This window comes from Nelumbo nucifera, chromosome 7, assembly GCF_055504915.1.
Source record: "Nelumbo nucifera cultivar China Antique chromosome 7, China Antique-T2T, whole genome shotgun sequence".
In the NCBI taxonomy this organism is placed as follows: Eukaryota; Viridiplantae; Streptophyta; class Magnoliopsida; order Proteales; family Nelumbonaceae; genus Nelumbo; species Nelumbo nucifera.
In genome coordinates, this window is record NC_142655.1 from 52,077,922 (window position 1) to 52,087,273 (window position 9,352).

Consider the following 9,352-nt stretch of genomic DNA (forward strand, 5'->3'; position numbering starts at 1 on the left):
TGAAACGCATTAAATTATCAAAATATTCACTTGAACTTTCTTTATTTTAAAAATTTTTGACCAATTAAGTGGTATCATAAACGTGGTAGTCAATCAAGTGTTATTTATCAAAATTCATTGGTGGGTTTTGATTGATCAAAACTCTTCTGATACCATGTCTTTCCCGTATCATAGATTTTCCCTTTTATTTTTCTTGTCATTTTATCTTAAACCATAATTGACACAAAATACTTTCATTTTCCAAAGGAAACCAGATAGAATAACAACAAGGATCATTTTATTGACATACAAAAAAGTTTCTTTAAATCCTTGTTTTATTTTATTGACACGAATGTCTTTGTTCATCTTAAAATATAAAAGTTATTCATTCCTTCAAACCAAACATAGCCTAAATACATATATATTGAAAAGAAACCTCTACCATTTTATCTAAATATTGAATCCGGTTAGAAATATAAACCTATAGAACTTCAATATGATATTTAGAAAATTAATTGAACCATAAATCATTCAAATAAATAATAAAAGGGTAATTTAGATATTTAAAAATTTTAAACAGTTGAATGAGAATTTTTTCGAAGTAAACAGACGAAACTCTAAGATAGACCTGTTCCTGGGCTAGGCTTTGTGTATGAATCAACATAAAGAATTCAGGCCCAAGCCTGAGCTCGACCGGACCATTAGGCCTAGGTCTTGAGCCCGAGTCCGACCCTCATATTAAAGCTCGAAGCCCAAGCCTGGATAGAAATTTGAAAACATATTTTTTTTCTTTTTTTTTATTCAATAAAAATTGTTTTATTTATATTAAAAACCTTCGAAACTAAAAAATAATAAAGATCTTACTATTACTTGAAAAAACAAAGAGAAGAAGGGCAAAGAAAAAAATATGTATATATATATATATATTTTATTAAATAATATATATATTTTATTATTTAATATATAGTATCATGTCGGGCTTGGGCTTGGGCTAGGCTTTTTCGAGAAAGCCCAAGCCCGGTCCGAAAAAAAGTTAGGTTTGGTGTCTTAGGCCCAAGCCCAAACCCACATGCCTAAAATTATGACCAAACCCAACTTATAACTGGCCAAACCTAACTGGGCCATTGGGCTACTTGGCCCATGAATAGGACTACTCCAAGGCCAAGGGGGCATTTGTGGCAAAGTGAAAGTTGAGGGAATCTTTGTGTTCAGGGGGTAATTTCTATTGACGCATATTTGGGGGAGTATTTTATAATTTACCTAAAAGAGGGGAGTAAGACAAACAAGCAGGAAAGACTAAAAGAGAGACGAATACGAACAGACAAAAGTCACTGAACTAGAAGCGAGAGACGGAGAGAAATGAGAGGAGCCATTGGTGGGCGGAGATGCCCAAAGGACTCTCTGCAATATCGATCGACACTCTCCATTTAAGCACCATTCTTAACCGAGACTCTGACACCAGTTTCTGCAGCAGCCGCCCCTCCAACTCTTCCATCAGGATAGGTCGCGCCACCCCTGGCCCCATTACCGATCGCGCCCATCAGGCTCCGCCATCCACGTCATCAATGCTTACCTCGCTTTCCACTCCTCCTCCACTGTCCTCAAACCCCCTCTCCCCTCTGCCAAAGACATCACTGACACCATTCGCTTTCTCTTCACTCGCCTCAATTGCCCCTTCAAACTCAACAAAATCCGCCCTCAAAGCTCCCGACACTCTTCACTCCTGGCCTTCCCTTCTTGCCTTCATTCACTGGCTCGTTGAGCTTGTGCTCTACAACGATCACATCATGTCTTCTTCAACAATGATGACAAATTCACTCTTCCGAGATAATAGGGTTCTTATTGACATCGTAAATTGCTACTCGCTCTACATCTGCGGTGACAATGATGGTGTTGAAGATCTCGATAATGAATTCAATAGACAAATGGAACAAGAGAGGGATGCCGCGGCTGAGAAAGTTAAGTCGTTGGGGAAAGAAGTGGCTAATCTTGAAGCCCAACTTGAAGCATTGAGGTTAGGGCCGTCCGAGAGGGAGGTGCTCGAGAAAGATAAATCTATGTTGGAGAAGGATGTGCAGAAGTTTCACACAATTGTTGAGGATCTCACTAACGCAATTGTGATGGTGGAGAAGACTTTGAAGGATTAGGAGAAGGAATTGGACGCCAAACTCTAGGAAAATAAGAGGATTTCTGAGGAGAATGAGGAGGCGGAGAAGAGGGTTGATGCACTGACTGTGAATGCTAGGGATGCGGAGAGGATGAAGAGGAAGCTCCATGCTATGGAAAGAGATATTGCGGAGACAGAGCTTGCGAGGAACGATTGGGAGGAGAAATGCTGGGACCTTGATGCCACTCTAGCACATAAGCTTAAGGAACTCAAGAATCTCTCAATTGAATGCCATCATGCTCTTAGGAGGTGAATTGCTGAGATTTGCTTGATGATTTGCATTTTGAATTGTTTTTGCCAATTCATCTCTAACTATTGTGTTGGAGCTGCGTCAGTAATCTGATTTAGAAGGTATATTGCTTGATGATCTAAATAGGTCAGAAACCATTTTAGTTTTAATTTTATAATTGAAGCATTTTGGTTTGTGGGTTTCCTGAGTATTATTTGAAATTCCATTCCATTATAGCTTTAAGGGCTGGTTTATTCCTTGTGTAGAAATTAACATGAATGTTTTTGTTTTCATTTATTTTTGAATTTTTTGCATCAGCATACCTAACAAAATACACGTTCTTGAACTGTGTTTTCGTTTTGAATATCAAAAACAAGTTGGTTTTATTTAAAAAAAATCATATTTTAAAATAATCAAAATTATAGTTTTCAAAACAGAAATGGATTTTGTAGTAAAGATATTATATAATTCATTTCTTTTTGAAAGGTGATGAACCTACAATTTGTCTATATTTTATGAGGTTTTTGCATGAAATTTTATGCCGGTTTAATTAGATTTTGCCCTATTTTAGCTTGATTGCAAGAAAGATTTCAGGGGCAGCCAACTCAAGAAAAAGAAGGCAAAAGCAAGAAAAGAAAGCCCAAAATTTATCAAGTTCAGCCCAGCCCAGCCATGAGGGCAGGGGAGTTTCATTCGGCCCAAGTAGTGCAAGCTAACTCTTTGGAAAACCCAAGGGAAGAAGCCTAGCAAGAAGGAAATTTCAGCCCAGCCCATTTTTAGCCCAAAGAACAGCCTAGAGTGCAGCCTACATGAGCTCAAAAGCAAACTAAGTTGCAACCCAAATAGCAACCCAAAGGGAGCTAGGGGCGGCAACTCCTAGAAGTTTCTTGAAGAGGAGGGAGCACTCTAGAAGGTTCATGAGGGGTGTAATACACCCAATTCTAGAGACTTCAAGAAGGGGCAAGAGCTTCCTTGAAAGCCTATATAAGGAGGCCTCTAGAAGGGGAAAAAGGGTCCAGCACCTGATTTCAAACTCTTCTTGAGTTCTTATTCTAAGAGAGAAGAAGTGGGAGATAGGTGCAAGAGAGGAGAAGAGAGGAGGAACAAGCAGCTTCAAGAGAAGACGAAGCTGAATTCGAAGGGGGAGAAAGCAATTGGAGATCAAGGTTTCATCCTCACTTGATTTCTGCACAAATTGGTAATCGAATTCAGCTAAGATTTATGTAATTTCTCCATCAAATTTTCCTTTCTTGCTATAATCAAAGCATGTATTATGCAAATTCAAATCTGTAATTTGTTTTCTAAGTTCATTCGAGTAAAGTAGATTCAATCTTGAAGTTTCTTGTTTGGAATATCAATTGTGGATTGTTGGCCGAACTGCTATTCTGAAATATCATTTCTGAAATTTCAGATCATGAATTTACAAGGTCTGAATTGCTATTTTCTAATCTCAGATCTGTAAATTCAAATCACGAAATAGTGAGATCCGAACTGGTATTCTATAAAATCAGATCTGTGATTTCAGATCATAAACTTTTAATACCTGAATTACTTGAGAAAGAATTCAGGTAGCTTTAATTCAGTCTGGCCGAATTGTTTCTCTTTCTTGGAATTCCTAGAGTGCTTGATAAAGACTCTAAGAATTCAGATCTGCCAATCAAGAGTCGAATTGAGTGCAAGGTTAGAAATAATTTGCACAATTTGGTTGGTGATCATTCAGCTGAGTTGATGATCATCCAGCTGAAATGAAGCCCTAGATTTGCTAGATCTAATTGCATGCATGGGGATTAGATTCTTGCTAGAGATAGAAGAACTGTCACTCATGCATAGATTGAACATGCGCTCGAGAGAGGCTGTTCATTACTTTGGGATTTCACCAAACCAAGGCTGAATCCTATTCTACTCGAATTGCCTAGAAAACTAGTTGCTGAATTTATTTTTCTATTCATCTTTAGCTTGTCTCCTCACTTGCATACAAGGTGTTTGGTCCAATGTGTTAGAAATAGCTTTGTAGTTAGGATTTCAGATTTTCATTAGTTTTACATTTCGGCTAATCAGATAACAGTAGACTGATTTGTTACTAGTAGTTGCTACATAAGTCCTCGTGGGAATGATACTCTACTCACTACTCTATTACTTGAGCGGCTAGTGCACTTGCTAGTGTCACAATGAGTCACACATCAAAAGGTAAGGTAAAATTTTTATTTCATAGAAAAAACACAAGGTACAACAGATTTTAAGATACAGAAAGACTAGTCTGGAATCAAAGATAGATATTATATAATTCATGTAACATGATATTAAATAACAAGATGAAAACATAATCTTTAAATCAGAAATTTAACATGTTTTGGTTGATGGTGCGTACTGGCTCAGTTGGTAAGGTTCCTGGCTGGTTGTGGTTGAGAGTCTTGAGACTTTGGGAACAAATCCCACCAACACCAGGGTTTGGGGGTTATTGGTAGGCGGTAGGGGGACTGGCTATCCCTGTTCTGTGGCCCTATCAAGAAATAAAAAACAAAGAGCATATTTTGGTTCCTGTTTTGGAAGCAAACAACACATATAACCAAGAATTTGTTTTCTGTATTTTTTCTTTTTTCTTGGTTTTGGGAATCAATTTATTTTCAAATCAGATAGTTTTGATTTGTTTTTGAACTCACAACATGAAAAACAATCCACATTGAAGAACACTTCCTTCATGGATACAATATTGTTTCCTTTTTGTTATTTCTAGGCTAAAGATCGGAGACAATTATCAATATGTGCTGAACGCCAAAGGATCAACCCCTGCTGAGTTGTTGGGAATTGACTACAAAGGAAGACTAAAACCTACCCTTAGTGAATTTATGGATAACATAAAGAAAAGCTCCAAGGCAAAGTTGAAGGAATTGATTTCTACTTAACAACAGTCTGTGGAAAATGCTACTAAGATTGAGGGCAAAAGAAATTGTCTTGCAGCCCTTTAATGTAGGATTGATGAGGTATGTGCTTGGGCTGGGATTATACAATGGGGCATGGTATTTGTTTTTTAATGTCATGAAAATTTTCCTTTCATTTTGTTTAGTAGATGCTCAAATTTGTTCTGGTTCTATATTTTGCAAGCAAAAAAATTGCAGGTAATTACCTTGTACCTTTTGTTAAGGCTGCAACAGTTACATGATCTGTCTAGTTCCAATGATGTTGAGGCTTTTCAAGTTCTGTGGCTTGCTTCATTATTCTGGATTGTTGGAACTTTGATGTTAAACTTTCTTTTACTTAAGATAGGAAGAACAAAAAGAAATAAGATGTATATCTAGTTTAAGTTAAGTTGAAGGAATGACACAGTGTCCCATTTTTTTAATTTTAACATTATATACTTGTAAAAAGGGGTCTAAAATGTTGCCTTTGTTGCTATAATATTTGATACAAAAAATGTATTCATCTTGTACATTAGATATTCATTTATGTCAAGTAAGCAAAGAGATAAAAGGGAAATGTCATGTAAATGCGTCCTCTAGAATCCATTGAGTGTTGGATTCTAACGTGTGCTCGACACAAATATCTTTTCTCTTTAGGAGATTCCATCCAAACCCAGAATTACCAAGCGGTTTTTTTGCCTCTATATAAATCGACTTCAATGTGTGCATCCTATTCTTTATGTATGGGGTTTTCATGTCAACGTCATATCGTCTCACCATCTCTTTACAAACATGTGTATGCAAATGTCTTAAACTCTTTATTGATCTTGTTGCCTAAGACAACCTGCTCTGCCAATAATTCTATTAATGATTGGTCCATTGAATCATTCCATCTAATTTGCCTACTATGCTTAGACTTTGGTGTAGCTAGATGTGACATAGATAGGGACTTCCCCTTTTGCCAGTCTCCTGGGTGACCACTAGCCGACACTTGAGAATCTTTTCCCAACACCATTCTTGTTAACTAGTCTCATATCATGAATTAGATGGATTCATACACAGCTGAAAAATGAAATTTAAAACACACTTAAATTTGAATAACAAACACATGCCAACATTCAACATACGAGCATCTAATTCAGATTTAGTACCACTAAATAAAATGTATGCTTGTATAGCAATAATGAAACTGAACATGTTAATAACCACAACATTAAACGAAATCAAACTATTCTCAATGTGATACAAATGGTTCATCAATAATCAAAGCATATATGAAGCCAAAACCATTGGTATCACAACAATCCACCCCATCAAACTCCTTTTTGAGTCTTTGCCAATCCCGAAACATCTCCGAACCGAGCTGATCTCTAAATGAGGTCCACCTTGCAAGTTCATTTCTTTGGAGTTGTTGTGTTAAGTTGTCATCAATTGGTGCATCATCTATGGGCTCACTCCTACTAGCATTGGAGTTGCATGCATCTGTATTCCGAATATCTTGTCGAGTTTGTACATCATTTGGATCAACGCACATTATGTGATTATGAAGGACACAACATGCAATTACAATCTTAACGTGTGTAGGGAAATTAAAGTGTTGGGTGGAGTCTAGGATAGCCTAGCGCTTCTTTAATACACCAAATGCACGCTGTACTACATTTCTCAATGCGGAATGCCTATGGTTGAAGATTTCTTTTCTGGATTCAAGCAACTGTCCTCCAATCTCATTGAGGTGGTATCGTGTGTTTTGATAAGGATTTAAGAATCCCAAAATATTTCTATATTCCACACCTACGAGATAGTACTTTCCTATGTTCACATGGCTTGACATTCTTAGGAGTGCCCCAGGGTGTGATCCCTCAGATGGTCGAGGCTTCTGAGCTGTGCCTGGCCGAGGTCACCATATCCTTCCTTTTTGGCAAAGCACTTAGGTTATTCTTAGTGTTTGTTCGTTACAGGCAGAGATTGTTGGCCGATGCTTGTACTTGAGGTCCCTGTCATTCCTTGCCTTAGCATGAAGGCAGAGGGGACATATGGCTCACAAGGGACCATGTGTCCTGACCATTGTCCACTCTGAGGTTTCTGTCTTGGATAGGACAGCCTTAAGAGGTTGGTTCATCAAGACCGTGATGGTGTGGGCTTGGAAATATGGCTTGAGCTTCCTAGCTGAAACCACGAGGGTGAAGACTAGTTTTTCTACCTCGGGGTACTGGGTCTCGGCATCGCAAAGGACCTTATTGACATAGTAAATTGGTCTTTGCGCTCCATCTTGTCTGATCAGCACCGAACTGATGGCCTCATCTCTTGTCAAGAGATACAAGTACAGCATGTCTCCTGGGGTTGGCCGGGTAAGGAGGGGTGGCGAGGCGAGGTAAGACTTGAGTTCTTCAAAGGCATGCTGGCAATCTTCCATCCATTGAAAGTCTTTTATCTTCTTGATGGCCCAGAAGAAGGGTAAACTGATGGACGACTTGGTGGTCCCCCCGAACGACTTCGACGCCATACTCAGTGGGGAATTTGAGGGCGAGGCGGTAGAAGGAGATGGCTGCCTTTAGTGCATGGAGGGTCGGCCCTCCAATAATGGCATTGTAAGGGGAGATGATCCTCACGACTAGGAACTCGTTCATCCTCATCACCTACCGAGGTTCTGTCCCTACCGTGACTAGTAGGGCGATTCTTCCCTCCGGTTTGAGCACAGTTTTGGAGAATCCGATGAGTGGTACGTTGGCGTGTTGGAGGCGCTCGGGCTCCAGCTTCATTATTTTGAATGTGTCATAGAACAGGATGTCGGCCGAGGAGCCTCTATCCACCAATATCCTCTTCACCATAAAATTTGTGACGATGGCAGACACAACGACCGCGTCGTCATGGGGGACTGAGATCCCCTTCAAGTCTTCATTTGTGAATGCAAGGGCTTCACTCTGCTTCGGCTTATTGGGAGTCAACCCATGGATGTTCAACTAGCTGGCGTAGGCCTTACGGGCCAAGGCCGAGGCTCCACCTGAGGTCGTGCCCCCAACGATGACGTGTACGACATCGGCTAACTGTTGCTGCTGCTACTATTGCTGTTATTACGAGGATGAGGGACTCGATTTCATTCTTCAACTCATAGCAGACCTCAGTGTCATGGCCGGTGCCGTGGTGATGTTTGCAGTACTTCTTCGGGTTTCCCCTCTTGGGTTCCTCTTCATCTTCTCTACCCACTTCACATACTCCTCTTTCCCTATTTGCATGAGGATCTACTTTCGGGTGGAGTTGAGTGGGGTGTACTTGCTGTAAGCCAGGGCCAAGGCCGGTGGCGTCTTGTTGTCCTTGTTGTTGTTGTTGTTGTGGCCATCTCCATTTATTCTCTTCTTCTTTGGGCCTCCATGATGATAACTGTAAATATATAACCCTAGGAAGTGTACTAGTTATCAAGTAGTATAATAATATCGTTCCCACGGGGATTTAACAAAATAAGTATTAGAATCACAGTTTTCCCTAATTATTTGGACAATCGAAATTTGGAATTGAGCAAGAACTACTGATAATAAAACTGGAGCAAAGAAAATAAAAGCAAGGGTGATCACTAATCGAATATGCAAATGATGAAATCGCTAGGACCTTTGGTCCACCTAACCAATGTAATGAATATTGATGGGTTCGATTAACCAAGATTAACTGTTATTCCCATAAGCTGAAGTTTTTCCCAATTTTATTTAATATTCTTTCCCAAGATATATGAATCATATTTCTATCAAGTAACCCCTCGATCCCTCGACTAGAGTTCTCAATAATAGAAATGCATTAAGTGCAAAAAAAACTCAAATATTCAGATGAATCATGTGTATATATCCCTATATACCTTTCAATTCACACCATGAATTATGTGGTCAAGTATATAAATTCCTCTCCCATTCATTCATATACACCGAATCAATTAAGAGATGGCCACTCCTAATCGCATTAAGCAAATAATTCATAGACTATATGGAAATCACAATCTTGAAAAATCATAGAGATAAAAATATTTTTATTATCATGGTTAGGCTTTCCACAGTCCTAGCAAGAAACAAACCAGTTCATGATGGAAGAATTAAA

The 9,352-nt window shown here is 39.0% G+C and overlaps 1 pseudogene; it reads left to right on the forward strand.

Annotated features, from left to right (window-relative positions):
* Nucleotides 1-1,364: 1,364 nt before the first annotated feature.
* LOC148790496 (kinetochore protein NDC80 homolog pseudogene) lies at nt 1,365-5,545 on the forward strand (annotated as a pseudogene).
* Nucleotides 5,546-9,352: the final 3,807 nt, after the last annotated feature.